The following is an 18,851-nucleotide window of genomic DNA, read 5'->3' as shown; positions in this document are numbered from 1 at the left end:
ATATTCAAAAGATTTTTATTGCTAATTTACAAAAGGATATTAAGGATAAACTTCTCTTAACTGAGTTTACTTCCTTTCTGCAATTGTGCACAATACTTAACAATTATCAACTGACTGTGAGTCAATTGGAACAATCATCTCCTTCCATGGCTTCGAGTGATAAGGATGATAGTGCTCAACAATCATTTGCGAAGTTAAAACCAAACAAAGGATTCATAAAATTCAATGACAACAATAACAATCAATCAATCAACTGGTAGGCACTACAGGTGTGCCTCATTTGTCTAAATACTTTAAAAGAGAAAAGGAATTTACTTCTTTGAATGAATCTTTGCACAACATTATGTCTCACTTAATACAAATGAATGTGTTAAAACTTTCCCAAATCAAATCTACGATAACTTCACCTTACTTTGATGCTAAATCCTTTTGTCAATACCATCATCAGCCTGGTCATGATACTGAAAAATGTTTTTCATTGAGAAGTAAGATTCAAGAATTGATTGATAATAATACCATATCTATAGCAGGTGTGAATGATAAAGGAAACAAATCCATAGCTCATCCTAATCAAAACCTTCATATTTTCACTAATCTTGTACCATCCCATTCCACTGATGTGATAGAGACTAATAATCTTACTTTCTCTCCCAATGATGTTGGCCTTGGATCTAATAATGTGGTGAACCTTTTAGATCAACAAGAACCTCCTAAGGATTTGTGCATCACATTTGATCCTAGTGAGACTATTAACTCACATGTTGGCCCATTATACACAAGTACAAAAATCAAAGGTATACCTTCTAGAGTAGTGCTTATTGATCCTGCTTGCATGGTTAATGTGATAACTAAATAATTTATTTATACTTTGTAATTGCATCAAGTCATATATGATGATATTGATGCGGTAGTTAAATTTTTTGATGGCTTCTCTTGTCCTGCTATTGGTTCTATAACACTTCCTATTGATGTTGGCACTAAATACTTAGATGCTCAATTTTCTATCATTCCTAATGTGATAAATTTCGTGTGAAGTTGAGACATCATTGGCTCTCTTCCATGAAAGCGATTGCCTCTACTATTCATAAGTGTTTGAAATTTCCTCATAATTGTGAAATCATAACTATTAATCATAGCATATATCAACCTACAATGAGGCGTGGATATGTTTGTCTTGATTACTTTTGGTCCGAACGATTCCAACCTTTTCAACCTAGAAGTGATGATATTTTTAGATCATATCAAAATTGGAAAAATGAAATGATTTTTTCATTGAGTAAATGTAGAAATTCAACACTTTACATTCCTCTTGATGATCATATATGTTGGGAAAAATGGTGTCTCAACCTTACATTTATGCGAGGTTACTATTTATAGTAAGTTTTCATTTGAGCACGAAATGGTGCGAAACTTTCCCTAAAGCTTCTGGTTGGTTAGATAAGCATTCCGGTAAAGTTGCGTCGCAAGGTCACAGCTAGTTTTGAAGATATTAATGTTTTCGTCTTGGAGGGGTGCAATAAAATATTTAAACTTAATTTTGGGGACTTTAGAGGCTCCGAAATGCCTTGAAAAGTGGCTGTAACCGGCGAAGTAGGTTACAAGGTGATAGAGCACTTTGCGAGCTTTCCGACGCTTCAAACGGTTCGTCAATCGGACACCCGGTTCTCAAGTTATGGCCTCCGGAAGTTTGTACTCCTAAAATAGGAAAAATAATTTGTATCAGATACATAAATGAGTTGTAAAAGGGAGCGGCATGTGTTGATGTGTGATTTAACATGTCATAGGGCATCTAGAAGGGAGATAAGGTCGGCTACACCTTATTGGGTGGTTTTAGCCCATGGTTTTGTAATACCGTTTGACGGTTTCCTGTATTGTATCTCCTATTTATGAGGTGTGTGAGATAGAGGTTGGGTGTAAGAGTCTTATGGCTATTGAGTTGCCTCTGAATCTCTCATTAGTGGTACTCCTGCGAAGAGCTTGCTCTGCAAGTATGTTGTAATCTGTTTTTGATTGCTGAATAAAATATTGAGCTGCTTTTGGAGGGTGGGGTTTTTCTCCCGAAAGGGTTTTCCCCACGTAAATCATTGTGTTGTGATATGAATGTTATTATATCTATTTCTATTTTCTGTAACTATTGTAACGATCTGAAAAAAATTTGCATTACCCTCCTCTCAAGGTTAGCGTAGGAAGTTGTTTCCGCTACTTAACTTCCTTACAAGTGGTATCAGAGCCTGATCACCTTTGGTTTCAATTGTGGGCAGTTGGGTTTTTTGAACTAATCCAGATTTGAGTGGGAGCTTGTGCAGAAGACACTTTTTGATCTTGTTGCAGGAATATTCAGATGGCGAGTTCGTCAGGGAGAATAGAGGTGGAGAAATTTAATGGAAGTAATTTTGAGATGTGGAAGCTGAAGATGGAAGATCTGCTAATAGATCGAGATCTTTGGGATGCTGTTGATGCGAATGTCCAAAGGCCCTCAGATCCTACTGCGGCAGCTCAGTATGATGTTATGGACCAGAAAGCCAAGGGTCTAATCAGACTGTGCCTGGCAGACTCTGTTCTAATCAATGTCCATGAAGAGAACTCTGCAAAGAAGCTATGGACTAAGCTTGGTGAGATGTATCAAGTGAAATCTTTATTAAATCAAATTTTCTTAAGAAAGAAATTGTATTCCTTGAAGATGGAAGAAGGTGGATGAATTGCAGACCACCTGGAAGCATTCAATATGTTGGTGGCTCAATTAGTATCCGTCGGTGTTAAGATGGACGAGGAGGAGAAATGTCAGATCTTGCTTTGCTCTTTGCCTGATTCGTGGGATTCTCTTGTTATGGCTATCGGTAGTACTTCTATTGTTTTAAAATCTGAAGACGTGGTGGGTGCCCTACTCGGTGAAGAGATGCGAAGGAAGGTATCCATCAGTTCAAAGGAAGCCCTAACCATTCGTGGAAGACCTAAGGAGAAAGGCAAGAAGAATGAGAAGCGCGACAAGTCCAAATCCAAAGGGAGATCGAAATCTCCTGGAAAGTCCAAAGTCATTTGCTGGAATTGCGGTAAACCGGGTCACATTCGTAAGGACTGCAAAGAAGAAAAGAAGAAGAAGAAAAAGAAAAGGTTCGATTCTGATTCTGAGTCCGACAAGGAAGATGGCGATGCATTTATTGCGGCTTTGGCGACTCATACAGGTAATGATGCCTGGCTAATTGACTCAGGTGCATCTTTTCATATGACTTCCAATAGAGATTGGTTTTCTGAATATGAAGGATTTAATGGAGGTAAGGTGTACTTGGGTGATGATTCACCTCTAGACATTGTTGGTCGAGGTAAAGTAAGAATCAGGTTTTCTGATGGTAGAATAAAAAGGATTAATGGTGTGTTGCATATCCCTGGTTTAAAACGAAACCTGTTATCTGTGAGCAAACTGATAGATGCGGGTGTGCAGGTAGTTTTTTCTGAAACAGGATGTAAGATGATTAAGGGTGCTATGGTAGTTGCTAGAGGTGTCAGGTTTGGCACTTTGTATAAGCTTGATGCATACACTGTTGAGTGTAATAGCACTTCTGTAAAAAGTAAATCTGCGGATACTTCATTGGAAGATTTGAAGGTTTCACCTTCAGCAGATGGAAATGGTTTTTGGGTACCTAAGGGTGCTCTTTCGTCTGAAGCAAAGTTACTTGCAGAGAAGACTATGTTATGGCACCAGAGACTTGGCCACATTGGAGAAAAGGGTCTAAGGACCTTGAAAAATGAAAACCTTGTTGAAGGTTTGAATGATTGTAATCTTGACTTTGATTTCTGTGAGCATTGCATTTATGGAAAACAAAACCGCGTTCAGTTTTACTCGAGTTCTCATAAAACTTGTGGTGTTTTGGATCTTATCCATTCTGATGTGTTTGGTCCAGTAGATGTCTCTTCGATTGGAAAATCCACATATTATGTTTCATTTATTGATGATTTTAGTAGAAGGACATGGGTTTATTTTTTAAAGAGTAGATCTGAAGTTTTTAGTCATTTTAAAGAATTTAAAGCAATGGTTGAGTTGCAGACTGGAAAGAAAATAAAATGTTTGAGAACTGATAATGGCGGTGAGTTTTGCTCTAATGATTTTGATAGATTATGTAAAGACTGTGGAATTAACAGGCAGAAGACAACTCCGTATTCTCCACAGCAGAATGGAGTTGCAGAAAGAATGAACAGGACACTGATGGAGAAGGCTAGGAGTATGTTGAGTGGTGCTGGTCTCGAACAAAAATTTTGGGCTGAAGTTGTTGCCACTACTTGCTACCTGATTAATAGGTCTCCTACATCAGCTCTTGTTGATAAAACGCCTATGGAAGCATGGTCAGGTCACAAGCCTTCATTGAGACATCTTAGAGTTTTTGGTTGCGAGGCATATGCACATGTGCCAAAGGAGAAGCGAACAAAGCTGGAGAACAAGGCTGTGAAATGTATCTTCATCGGGTATAGTTATGGTGTGAAAGGATACAAGCTTTGGGACCCTGTTGCACAAAAGGTAATTCACAGTAGAATTGTTATTTTTAGAGAAATTAAGTCTCCTTCTGTTACATTGCAGCCAGAACAGACTAAAAAAGAAGATGTGATTCAACTTCCTTCTACACCTGAAAGAGTTGAATCGAGACCCCTAGATAGGCAAGAAGTTGAGGAGAGCTCGTCTAGCTCTGAATCTTCAGAAGAGGAGGAAGAACCTCCAACTCAGCTTGTTCGAAGGTCTACAAGACTTAGACAACCACCTGAAAGGTATTCACCTAATGATTGGAGATGTATTTTTGCTTTGAATACTAGTGTGGATGAACCGAAATCTGTAGAAGAGGCATTAGGTATGAATGATGCAGAATCCTGGAAGATTGCTATGGAGGAAGAAATGGCAGCTTTGAAAAAGAATGATACATGGGATCTTGTACCATTGCCTAAAGGACGAAAACCTGTTGGTTGTAAATGGGTGTTCAAGAAAAAGATTGGTTCAGATGGAAGCATTGAGAAGTATAAAGCAAGGTTGGTTGCAAAAGGCTACTCTCAGGTTGAGGGTGTTGATTACGGTGAGATATTTTCTCCTGTTGCAAAAATGACGTCCATTAGATTTTTGCTTTCTATTGCTACTGCTTATGATTTAGAGGTTGAGCAAATGGATGTGAAAACTGCTTTCCTTCATGATGATTTGGAGGAAGATATTTATATGACACAACCGGAGCACTATGTGGTGAAAGGCAAAAGTAATTTGGTCTGTAAATTGAAGAAATCTTTGTATGGTCTCAAACAAAGTCCTAGGATGTGGTACCAGAAATTTGATACATATGTGTTGAGTTTGGGATTTGAACGTTCTAAATCAGATCACTGTGTTTATTATAAATCTGACGGTGATCATTTCTTATTCATTGCATTGTATGTTGATGATATGTTATTCATTGGTAAAGGGAAAGGTATGATTTCAGAACTGAAGTCTCAGCTCGCTGCTAAATTTGAAATGAAAGATCTTGGTGCAGCAAAGCACATTCTTGGGATGGAAATTAGAAGAGATAGGGTAAACAGAAAGCTATGGCTAGGTCAGAGTAAGTATGTGAATTCAGTGTTACAGAGGTTCAACATGCAGAATTGTAGACCATTGAGTGTTCCTTTTACAGTTGGAATGAAACTATCTGTTTCAGATTGTCCTACATCCCCATTGGAGATGGAAGACATGAGCAGAGTGCCTTACCAGAGTGCGGTTGGAAGCTTGATGTATGCTATGGTTTGTACTAGACCAGACATTGCCCAAGCAGTGGCAGTACTTTCTAGATATATGTCTAATCCTGGTAGAGTTCATTGGGATGCAGTCAAAAGAGTCTTCAGATATTTGAAGGGTACTTCAGAGTATTCTTTGTGTTATCATGGTAATTCAGTTGGAGACATGACTTCCCTTGATATCCATGGTTATGTGGATTCAGATTGGGCAGGTGATATTGATAGCAGAAGATCCACTAGTGCTTATGTGTTTACTTTGTTTGGTGGTGCAATTAGTTGGATGAGTAAGCGACAGGCTGTGGTTGCTTTATCCACTACTGAAGCAGAGTATATGGCAGCTACTCATGCTTGTAAAGAGGCCATTTGGCTTAAGAGACTGTGTTCGGATATTAGAATAAAACAAGGTACGGTGACAGTTTACTGTGACAGTCAGAGTGCAATTAGCCTAGCTAAGAACCCGACATTTCATGCCCGGACCAAACATATTGATGTTCAGTATCATTTTGTTAGAGATATGGTCGAAGATGGTAGGGTGAAGCTGGTTAAGGTGGAAACTTTGATGAATGTTGCAGATGCTTTAACTAAGGCTGTGAGCACAGAGAAGTTCAGATGGTGTTCAGAGTCTATGGGCCTTATGGCCCCTAGCAATTGATTCATTGTGTTGACATTCCCTTCCGCTCTTGCAAGGTGTTCGACAAGTGGGAGATTTGTTGGGAAAAATGGTGTCTCAACCTTGCATTTATGTGAGGTTACTATTTATAGTAAGTTTTCATTTGAGCACGAAATGGTGCGAAACTTTCCCTAAAGCTTCTGGTTGGTTAGATAAGCATTCCGGTAAAGTTGCGTCGCAAGGTCACAGCTAGTTTTGAAGATATTAATGTTTTCATCTTGGAGGGGTGCAATAAAATATTTAAACTTAATTTTGGGGACTTTAGAGGCTCCGAAACGCCCTGAAAAGTGGTCATAACCGGTGAAGCGGGTTACAAGGTGATAGAGCACTTTGCGAGCTTTCCGGCGCTTCAAACGGTTCGTCAATCGGACACCCGGTTCTCAAGTTATGGCCTCCGGAAGTTTGTACTCCTGAAATAGGAAAAATAATTTGTATCGGATACATAAATGAGCTGTAAAAGGGAGCGACACGTGTTGATGTGTGCTTTAACATGTCATAGGGCATCTAGAAGGGAGATAAGGTCGGCTACACCTTATTGGGTGGTTTTAGCCCATGGTTTTGTAATACCGTTTGACGGTTTCCTGTATTGTATCTCCTATTTATGAGGTGTGTGAGATAGAGGTTGGGTGTAAGAGTCTTATGGCTATTGAGTTGCCTCTGAATCTCTCATTAGTGGTACTCCTGCGAAGAGCTTGCTCTGCAAGTATGTTGTAATCTGTTTTTGATTGCTGAATAAAATATTGAGCTGCTTTTGGAGGGTGGGGTTTTTCTCCCGAAAGGGTTTTCCCCACGTAAATCATTGTGTTGTGATATGAATGTTATTATATCTATTTCTATTTTCTGTAACTGTTGTAACGATCTGAAAAAGTTTTGCATTACCCTCCTCTCAAGGTTAGCGTAGGAAGTTGTTTCCGCTACTTAACTTCCTTACAATATACCCCTTCTTGAGGATAAGATTATTCCTCCTAAGGAAAGAAATAATCTTCTTCCCAAAGAAGCACCTATTCCTTCTCCTAAAGAGAAGAGTATCCTTCCTCCTAAGAAAAGAGATATTCTTCTTACTAAAGAAAAATTTGTTCCTGCTCCCATGGATGAGTCTACTCCTCCTCCCAAAGGTAGAAAAACTCTTCCTCATAAACATCAATCCATTCCTCCTAAGGCTAGACCTATCCCTTCTCCTCATGATGGACCCGGTCTCCTTCCTACACCTCCCACTCCTCCTTTATATAGTGTTGTTCCTCCTTCTTCATCTTATAGAGAGAAATGACCGGCCTCTCCTATTGTCCAATGTAAAAGACCTCAACCAATTCATCCTTCCCTAAAAGAAGAGACGAAGCCCATACCTGATGAACCTAAACCTCCTCAACCTTCAACCAAAACCAGATGAAACCGTTGTGCGAGAGAACACCGATGGAGATGTCATGCTAGAGCTCGTGAAGTTTCTTCCCAAACCATTTCTTCTCCTAAAACACCAATTGTTGATATGATTCCATTTTCTCCTAAATAAGATATTCAACCTAATTCTCCAAGACGCAAAATGCTTAAAACAAATGATGGTTCAAGTTCTATTCCTATTAGAGCTCCTATTGTTATTAAACTTGATGAATAAATAGGTGAAAATGTTGTTGATGATGAAAATGTTGATCCTAATATTTCTGATGATGAATATGAATATGTTGATGTTGATAGTGATTTATCTGCAAAATTTTCAAAAGTATTAATCCTAGCTCCTAGTAACGAACAAAGTGACTCATCATTAGAGAATGGTCCCTGTTTGGAACCTATGATAGCTCCATCTACTGTGCTTAATGTGGCTCCTCTTGTGTGTTGTCCACTTTCCTAAAATAATGATCAGCTAGATCAGGGGGAGGATGACGTGCTTGATTAGCTTCATTAGCACCATAGATTCTCTATCTCTCCTCTCTTTCTTATTTGTGACATTCTTTTATATGTTTCCCTTATTTTTATGTTTGTTGTCCCTAGTGTTGTCTACTTTAGGATGATGCAAAGCATTGAGATCTCTTTTGGTCTCTTCCATGTTGACTCAAAAGACACATATATTCGATTCTTCCATGGTGGTTTCCTTTCTTTGGGGGATGAGGACATTTCTATGCGCGCACACACACACACACATATACATGAGTTATCATAAAAAAGCATACTAACTCCAAAGTTAGGTGAAACCACCTCATGTTTTTTGTTTTGTGTTTATTATCCTATAATTTATCCTCTCATGGGGGCTAAATTATTGTGCTAACGTGCTTATCTTTCTTGGGTGTATCCTACCTTAAAGAAATTGCTCCCGACAAGGCGTGTGCAATCATTTTAACATGGGGTCATACACTCTGCTCATGATTCTCTCTCTTGATACTTAAAGTTATTTAGCAAACTTTGTCTTTGCTTTGTAATTTTTTCTTTTTATGACTCATAGTAAGAGAACCTTAATAGTTGTATTCATGGTTCTCTTTTTCTCTCTCATGATCTTCCCTTTTACCTTATCATTGAAGTTGTAAGATCCTAAATTCCACTGGGGGCTTGGTGTATCTTTCCTCTTTGACGTGGTGAAAGTATTTCAATCTAAATTCCTTGTACTTTAGCATGAGTATTTGCGTAAGCTCGTACTCCCGCTAAACTAGGGGATAAATGTAACATCCTAAAATTGCACCCCTTGCAATTTTGACTGTATTTTGGTCTTTGCCTTAGTGTTTGCGTCCCTTGGCCTGATAGAAGACTTGATTATGCTCATACATATCAAAAACTTCATCTAACTCAGTGATGCACCCTGCCTAGACCTTGATCTTGCCCCAAATTAGGGCATGACCAAGGTGTGGCACCCTTGTCCCCCTTAATGGGGACTTATCTTGGACCCCTCTACCTCTCCTACCTCAAATTTGAAGCAGGAAAATCCCCTCTATGTTGGATTATGTCAAAAAATTAGTCAATTAATCCTACAGGCAAGTATATAAGAGGAATTTCCCCTCACATTTGAAATATACAGTAATATGAAATTCAATCAAGCATTTGAGCATTCAAGAGATCAAGCATTCAAGAGAAATTGAGCATTTTTAGTCTTCCTTCAAGCTTTGGAGTAGCAATAGAGTCAAGATTCCAAGCATTGAAGAGGAGATTGTCATTCTAATTCGTGAAATCATAATTCCATGTGGAGGCAAGCAAAACTTCACAAGGATGTATAAGCATTTCATTTTCAAGCAATTCAACATCCCCTCAAAGAGGAGGATTTCTAGTTTCAGTCATTTCAATTACATTATTTCAACAACTTGGTTAATTCCAAAACTGGGGTTTGACCTAAAGGCAAACTCATATTCCCAACACATTTCCCTTTCCTTCTATGTGTAGAAAGCAGGTGCACAATTGTTCTTCTGGAGTTAAGCTTTATTTGCAGAGACGAAAAAAACCCTTTTCAAAGTGTGGAAATTTTGGAGGCTCGAGAGGAGGGCGACCTGGTCCGGACACATGGTACCTACCACTTTTGGCAAATTTCACAGAGCAACTCTGAATCATCTCAAACTTCTCAGATCTAGGTGCATGACTAAATCCCGAATCTATATCTTGTTGTTTTCTCATACTTTGTCTTCATTTCCAGCACTTAATCTTAATTCAATTAATCAACTTACAAAAAAGGGTCAAATACATTCCAAACATGACCAATCTACTTAGTATTCAATCCTTGCATCATTTAGGATTGGATCTAGTAGATTCATCCCCCTCTTTTGAATGTAAAGTCTCCCCAAGTGAAAATCAAGCTTGTTGAATCCTCCTTTCCCCGTGGTGGATTTACTAAGCTCCCAGTTTTCCGCTTTACAAAAACATTTATGACTGCCTCACTATCCCATACCCTAAAGACTACAATGTCATCATTATGGATAGGAAACCAGTGCCTCGACTTCCAATTCTGATTATTGAGGATCTAAAGGTTTTCCAAGCTAGAAAATTTGGTACTATGCAAAATGCTTGCTTCCTGTTGAAACTTTTTTGTATCATGAAAAACGAAGGGGGTGAATGGATCTGTGGTTACATGCGGCTAGATGGAATTGACACCAGTGATGAAGATGATATGGAAGCCATGAGTCTAGGGGACATTATGAAAGAAGGAGAACCGGGTCCCAGCATTCAAGCTGGAAGGAACCACACCTCTTCTAACTTGGATGTCAAAGGGAAAATCATTATGTCTAGGTAAATGGAAACACCATAGTGACTCGCCTACTATTCCACTTTTTCAATTGTTTACAATCTATTTGTGTGTCCATGTTGTCACTCATCTATTTTTGGTATAATTATCTAGGTTTTTGGGTATGGGCAGTCGTTATGCCATAAGGATAATTTTGGTATCAATGCACTATGCTGCTATGGATAGATGGTCTAGAACTGGTTCGACCATTCTATAAATTATGTAAAACTTTGTACTATTACTATTAATATAATAGTTTTGGCTTCGACCTTTTGCTGAAATATTTGCATGAGAAAAAATATTTTTTGTCTGTGAAATCATTTACTTCCATAAGCGCTTGGTTTATTAACATTAAATCCTTGCTCATCTTAGAATAATTTATCGCTATGTAGTCGCGATACAATAGAAAAGTGACACTTGTTTCAATTCTAGTCATGCATTGTACAAATTTTTTTCTATCAGAGCTTAGGCTAGAATTGAACCTTCATTATTGATATTTGATGATCTGACGATGGACGTGATTTGATCATTGACTTCGAGTAGCTGATCCCCAATCACTTTAGTTGTAACTTGAGTCTATTCTATCATTTTCATGACCAGCCCCATGTGTTATCCATCCAGTCAATGTTCACTATGACTTTAAGCCTTTCTATCTTACCGCACATCTTCCTTGAGATCAACAATCCAAATCACAGCGTGATTGCACATTTAGTTCACAGTGCTCATTCACCTTAACTTCACAACCCCACTTGCACATATGGTACATGGACCCCGCTAAAGTCTCCCTCCACTCATGTAGACCATTAAGCTTTTGGCACGTTTGAGGCCATCTGACATATCGAAGATGTGGGCCCAATCTATCTACCTCATAAGCCATAGTATTAAGCATATATATCTTATGTATTCAACAACCCAAATCATCGCGTAGTTGTGTGATTAGCTCAAGTTGCTCACCCAGTCAAACTCCGCAACCCCACCTGTATATGTGGCGTATGGGCCCCACCAAGGATGACGATGCACATTTGGAGCAATAAATGTGTGACATAAAGGATTCCACGTAGAACAACGAGGATGTGGGTCCATCTTACCTGTCTCCTAATTGTGATAACAAGCAGATGCCTTCCACAAAATCGATGCCTAGGATCTTTGTGTGATTGCGTCGTTAGCTAGAGATGCTCGATGGAGCTGACTCTACAGCTCCAAAAAGGAATAACAAGAGGTGCTAATTAAAAAATAATAAAAGCATCTATGTGCTCTTCTCCCATTCATAGATTCCTGAAAAATATTTTGTTATTGGGACCACAACAATTGAATACAAATTTCAACAACTAGTTCTCACCATCAAACATGCATACATACCCACAATATGAGTAAATGTGCTTGATTTCCCATTTCAATCTAGAAAATTTTGGTTATATTTCATTTTGTATTTTCTACGCTCTGAAATTCTTTATACACCATTTGCATTTATGTGTTACTATTATTAAGGCTTATGCTTTACGGTTTTCCGCACAAGTTACAGTTATATTTTTTTTATTATTTCTTGTGCTCTCTATGTGTGCTCCATTTTTATAAGCTATTTTAATTTATCTAGAGTTGCAGAGAAGCTTGTTTTGAACTTTGTTCCTAAACCCTTACCATTGTGTATGCTGAAATAGCTTCTAAAGTTTTAGGTTTTAGGTTTTTTATATATCCCATTAATGCACTCTAGGGTTTCTAATATAGGGTATAGTTGCACTTATTGTATTAATTCCTCTACTCTCTCTGGGTGAGCTTCAAATTTATGAGATAATTTGATTATCTAGGATCACAAAGGGATTAATTCTAAAGTTTATTTTGCTATTTTTTGTATCTATTTATGCAAACCCTAACTCCGATAATGGTTGAATCTTCTAGCCTAGGCAAGAGGAAGTTCTCAGAGGAAATAATTGCACAGCTTCCTGGGTCTACAGAAACATAGAAAAGGTATAAGATAGGGACTAGGCCTGAAGAGTTCATAATTGATCATTCTGCTGGATGCAGGGATGCTCTAATCCCACCATGAGGTTTCAGCCTTTGGAGAAAAGGTTACAATAAGAAGAATGAACATGTCCCTGTATGTAACATTTGGACTTATAATCTTGCTAGGTTAGTGGTTCCAAATGTGTATGTGAACATCGAATTGGTTGCAACTATTGCCAACAATTACAGGCCAGACACTAGAGAAATTATGGTCAAGGAAGGTGGTAGATTGACAACAATTACAAAGGAAGTCATTGATGAAGTATTCATGCTTAATTTTAATTTGGATTGGACTATCAATCTAGAGGAGATGAAGAGGGAATATAAGAATAATGAAAGGTTATATAGGGATAAAATTGCCACATTCTAACCTCAAGGCTTGAGAAGAGATCAGAAGCAAATGACTTCAAAGGAGGTTGCCCCTTATAGTACTAATTTGTTTGTTGGAAACTTCACAAACACATAAAATGCTTTGTGTCAAGTATGTGTTGTAGATTCTAGGAACATGATCCCAAACTAGATGTTGGTATTGTGTATGGGCATTCAAGATAGAGATATAAACAGACCTTTTGATTATGCTACTTTGGTGGTTGAGGGTCTTCACAATGCTCTCTATGAATTCAAGAAGGGAAATTCAATGAATTTCAGGTATTACTCTTTACAAATTTATATTTTCTTGTACAAGGGTCTTAGTCTACCATTTCGACCTTCATGTTACTTACGTTGTAAAAGGTGAATTACTTCCAGTCTAAGAATGGACTTATATTTGGGATGTACATATGAATGAGTCCAATTATCTTGCCTTTGAAAATTATTTTGTTAGAAAGTTTCTAAGCATTCTTCAAGGAGAGGTAAGATGACATCTAAGAAAGGAAGGAACTTTTTGAGGCCTAAGGGTCTTACACTTGAGTTGGGAATCCCTCATAATTGGGGATCATGGTTCTACTTGTGGACCATACTATTATTAGGCTTTTTGGGAGCCCTATTACTCCTAAGCTTTTTCCTATTACTGTCCAAGATAGAGTTTCTTTCTTGGAGGTTATGCATAAGTTAGTAGAAGCATAGAAGTCCTTAGCTGGAGGGGATCATAAGAAAGGCGTATTGCTCTAGTCACAAGCTATGGTAGGGATGTACCATTTTACAAACAATAAAGCATATGATATTTTGGACTCTGTTGAATAACTACAACCTTCCCTGAGCTAAGTATAGATATTATGATTCAGAATGGTTCATTCAAGGCCTTGGGAAGGCAAAACCTCAACATCAGATCAATGGGATAATGAGAAAGATCTTATTATAAATGCTAAAGATTATAGTGATGTCCTTGTTGGTATTATGGATGTGTTGCATTATTTTTGTCATTGATGTCTACACTTATCCTTCTGGAGATCTACATTGTTGATTTGGCACTATGGTTATATTGGTTTACTGATGAACCGACACATTGTGTTCACCGACAAGGTCAATGACTTATGCACAATCACCAGTATATGCTCACCGGCAGGTTTTATGGTTCACTGACATAGATGATGACTTGTTATCATCTGGAGATCACTTGATTATGTCAAAGACATGGTTTGGATACTTGGTTTTGGTGTTTTGATTATTGATCTAATCGGGTTGACATATTTGTTGTTATCGGCAGATTGGTCTAGGTTATGGACTAGTATGCATTATCTATTCCAAATCAGCACGACACGTTATGGAGATGATTTATTGATTGGATATTGTTGTAAATGTATTGAGTTGACATGATGCATCGCATCAAGACTTATTTGTAATTGATTTAATTATAATATTCTTAGTAAGACAATCTACACATTTTATCTTAGGTTTTATATATGTAAGATCTCATTTGTGAGATGATACATAGGATATGGCTATGGTATGGTATTGTAACATGGTATGTGTGAATATTGAAGATCATATGAGCAGACCATAGAGAAGGTTCAAGGAAGGTTTGAAGGTGTTTATCAGAGCTTAACCGGTACTGAATCGGGCATTGGAGATGTTATTTTGAGTAGTACATTATTCTAGGATTTAACCATCCTATTGTAGTCATTGCAACTCCCATTTGAGCAGTGTGCTCTAGGCGGTTGGCCTTTCTGCATGTGCAGACCCCATTTGTATACACATACTATTTGCAGTAGTATCATCTGATTGTGGGTAAGGTTTCCCACCATGGTTTTTCCCCTTTCAAGATTTCCACGTCAAAATATTTGTGTTATGTGTTGTGGATGTTGTTTCTCTTTCTGTTTCATGCATTAAGTTTCACCGATATTGATATTAACTGCTAATCTGTCAACCAACATTAAGTTTGGTTTACCAGTATTAAGTATTAAATTTGATTAAGTTATAATTGGGTTGAAATTCATTGACAACTTATTCAACCCTCCCCCCCTCTCAGTTTCCCTTCCGGTTCCTAACAATTGGTATCAGAGCTAAGTCCTCTTTTTGCAGAAGCCTAACAACTTGAGGAGATCCTATGGCAACAAACATTTTCAGGAAGGATAGTCCTAAACTTGATGGAACTAACTATGGTATATGGAAGATCAGAATAGAGACACATCTGAATTGCATTGGAAGAGACATATGGGAAGTCACAAAGAATGGCTATGTTGTTCCTACTTCTAATCAACCTAATCCACCAACATTGGGTAAAGATCAGGAAAATAACTGCAAATCAAGAGAAGCACTTTTGAGTGCATTATCAGATCAGCAAATCATGGGATTATCAGACTGATCTATTGCTAAAGCTATTTGGGATAAATTGGATACATTGAATGAAGGAGATACCACTGTCAAAATTGCAAAACTGGAATGTTACCGGATTAGGTATGAAAATTTAAAAATGGAAGAAGATGAAAGAATTTATGCTTTTATGGAAAGAGTTAATGAAATTATTTTAGGAATACAATATTGTGGAGGATCCTTAAGTGAAGATGAAATTGTTTCTAAAGTTATTAGAGCTTTGCCACCGGCATACAAAATGAAAGTAACTGCTATTAATGAGTTGAGAACAATGCCTAATGCATCGGTATCTAGAGATACCTTGGTTGGAAAACTTTCAGCATTTGAGCTTGAGGAATTTGGTCATGTTGCTACAGTTAAGATAGATTTAGCCTTTAGAGAACCATCATCTGCACCATCATCATCATCATCTAACAAATCTGATTGGAAAACACTTTATGCTAAAGAACTTGAAGATATCAGAAGGGAAAATGAAGAACTGGAAGAACTTGAAGAACTATTTGCAAGGAAAATGCCTAAAGGTCCAGTTGGAAGTAAGTATAAAGGTAAAGCACCATTTAAATGTTTTAATTGCAATAAAGTTGGTCATATAGCATCTAGATGTCCTGATAGACATGCAAGATTGAGAGAGGAAGCTAAAAGGACATATAAGCCTAACCATGAATATCAAAGATACAGATTTAGGAAAAACAGAGATAAATCATGTTACTATGTTGATGAAGGAGTTACAAATGATTTTGATGAAGAACTGATAGACAATGGATGGGCATTTGTTGCAATAAAAGAAGATCAACCGGCACCCATTGTTCCACCGATAGAGCAGGCCCTGGCAGCTAAAATTGAGGAAAAAGATGAATGGATAATTGATAGTGGATGTTCACATCATATGACTGGTGATAAAAGTAAATTCTTATCTTTTCAAGAATATAATTGAGGTCTAGTAAGATTTGGCGATGATAAAGCTTGCTTAATCAAAGGAAAAGGCACTATATCTTTGGATGGCAAGCACAATATTGACAATGTTTATTATGTTGAAGGTTTGAAGCATAATCTTTTGAGTGTTGGTCAATTAGTTGAAAAGGGATTTCAGCTACAATTCAAGAATGGAAAATGCAAAATCATGAACAAAATTGGATTGGAGATTGCAACCGGTAATCAAACTAAAGGTAATATCTTTCATGTGAACAATAGTGATAAGACATGTTTGATTGCACATATTGATGAAAGTTGGCTATGGCATAAGAGACTCTGTCATGTAAATTTTGATTGCATTATAAAGATTAGTTCAACTAAGGCAATAAGGGATTTACCTATGATTGTGAAACCTCATAATCTGGTATGTAAGGAATGTCAAATGGGAAAGCAAGTTAGAACAACCTTTAAGAGTATTTCTGAGAAATCTAATAATGTTCTTGATTTAATTCATACTGACTTGTGTGGTCCGGCAAGAACAAGAAGTCTACAGGGAGATAGATGTTTTATGCTAATTATTGATGATTATTCTAGAATGTGTTGGGTTAATTTTCTCAAGGAGAAATCAGAAAAAAAAATAAAAAAATCAAGTTATACAAGGCAATGGTAGAGAATGAAACCGGTAAGAAAATCAAATGTTTGAGATCTGATCAAGGAGGAGAATTTACATCTAAGGAATTTAATACATTTTGTGAAGTGAATGGAATCAAAAGACAACTATCAGCACCCCGGACACCTCAACAGAATGGAATTGTGGAAAGGAAGAACAAAACTATTCTAGAAGCAACTAGAAGCATGATATTGGAAGCAAATCTACCTCATGTGTACTAGAGAGTGTTGGCATATGCACACTCCAATGAGACATTGTATGTGATTGAAGGTTTTTTCATTGATGGCAACCTTGCAATCTTATGGCACCAGCAAAGGCATTATACCGGCATCAGCAGATCACACTCTACACCGGCACTCAGGACACCGACACCGGCACAAAAGAAAGGAAGTATACTAACACAGAGGCCGACAGGATTTTGTTATATTATATTTTGTTTATTATTGTAAAAATGTGTAAGCCGACTTGGCAAATTGTAAAATGACTCTTATATATAAAAGAGACCATTGTAGACATTTGATAGGAGATATAAGCATAAAGGAAAATATTAGGCAGACCTATTGTGCGAAATATAGGTTAAAGGGTATATGTAAAGAACAGAGTAGGAACCAGTACTGAATCTGGCATTGAAGATGCTATTGTAAAGCAGTACAAGATATTGGATTTGTATAATCCTCATTGTAAGGCAGTGAGACTTCCCATTGAGAAGTGAGCTCTAGGCAGTTGGCCTTCCTGCATGTGTAGGCCCCTATTGTAAGTAATATTCTCTTATTGGCCAGTGAGTGAATATTGTGGGTCACAAATCCCACCGAGGTTTTTCCCACACTAGGTTTCCTCATTAAGATCCTGTGTTATGGTGTGCTTTTCATGTGGATGTTCTTGATTTTGTTTATTGCATTATTTCTTGCATACCGATACACTGTTATATTATGTTCTGCATGTTTTAAGTTAAGAAATTCTATATACCGGCCAGATACTGATTCACCCCCCCCCCCTCTCAGTATCTGTGGGATCCCTAATAAAGAGAAGCAGTAAATACAGTGGTTTACACTTTCAACAGAGTTCACATCAAAGGTTAAATCGGTAAGACCCCTTATGAACTATGGTTTGGTAATACTCCTACTCTTAAATACTTCAGAATATTTGGAAGCAAATGTCATATTAGGAGAGATGAGTATGTTGGTAAATTTGATCCTAGAAGTGACAAAGGAATATTTCTTGGTTATTCATCTAAGAGCAAGGTATATAGATGTTTTAAATAAGGATTGTAGAAGATCATTGAAAGTGCTAATGTAAAGATAGATGAACACTTTAGAGGAAATTCGAGGTCTATAGATTCTGAACCGGCAGTTGAGATGATCATAATTGAACCAATACAGGGTGCACCGGTACATAATGTGGATCCAGTGGTACCGGCATCATCACAGAATTCCACAATGACTGAAGAACAACAGCATGAGAATAAACCCAGGTATGTAAGACTGAATCACTCAGAAAATCAGATAATTGGGAATAAGTATCAAGGTGTTATGACAAGAGGAAGACTAGCAAATGAAGAGGTATGCTTAATTTCTCAAATTGAACCAGCATCTGTTATTGAAGCATGTCAAGATGAACATTGGATAAAAGCAATGGAAGATGAATTAGAACAAATTGAAAAGAACAATATATGGACATTAGTTCCCCGACCTAAAGACAAAAATGTAATTGGAACTAAATGGGTATTCAGAAATAAACTTAATGAAGATGGTAAGGTAATTAGGAACAAAGCAATATTAATTTGTAAAGGATATTCACAGAAAGAGGGAATTGATTATAATGAAACCTTTGCACCGGTAGCTATAATTGAGGCAGTTAGATTATTTCTTGCATTTGCAGCTCATAAGAACTATAAAGTATATCAGATGGATGTAAAATGTGCA

The sequence above is a fragment of the Cryptomeria japonica genome, chromosome 11 (genome assembly GCF_030272615.1).
Source record: "Cryptomeria japonica chromosome 11, Sugi_1.0, whole genome shotgun sequence".
NCBI classification, from domain to species: domain Eukaryota; kingdom Viridiplantae; phylum Streptophyta; class Pinopsida; order Cupressales; family Cupressaceae; genus Cryptomeria; species Cryptomeria japonica.
Note: the sequence above shows the minus strand (reverse complement) of the source record.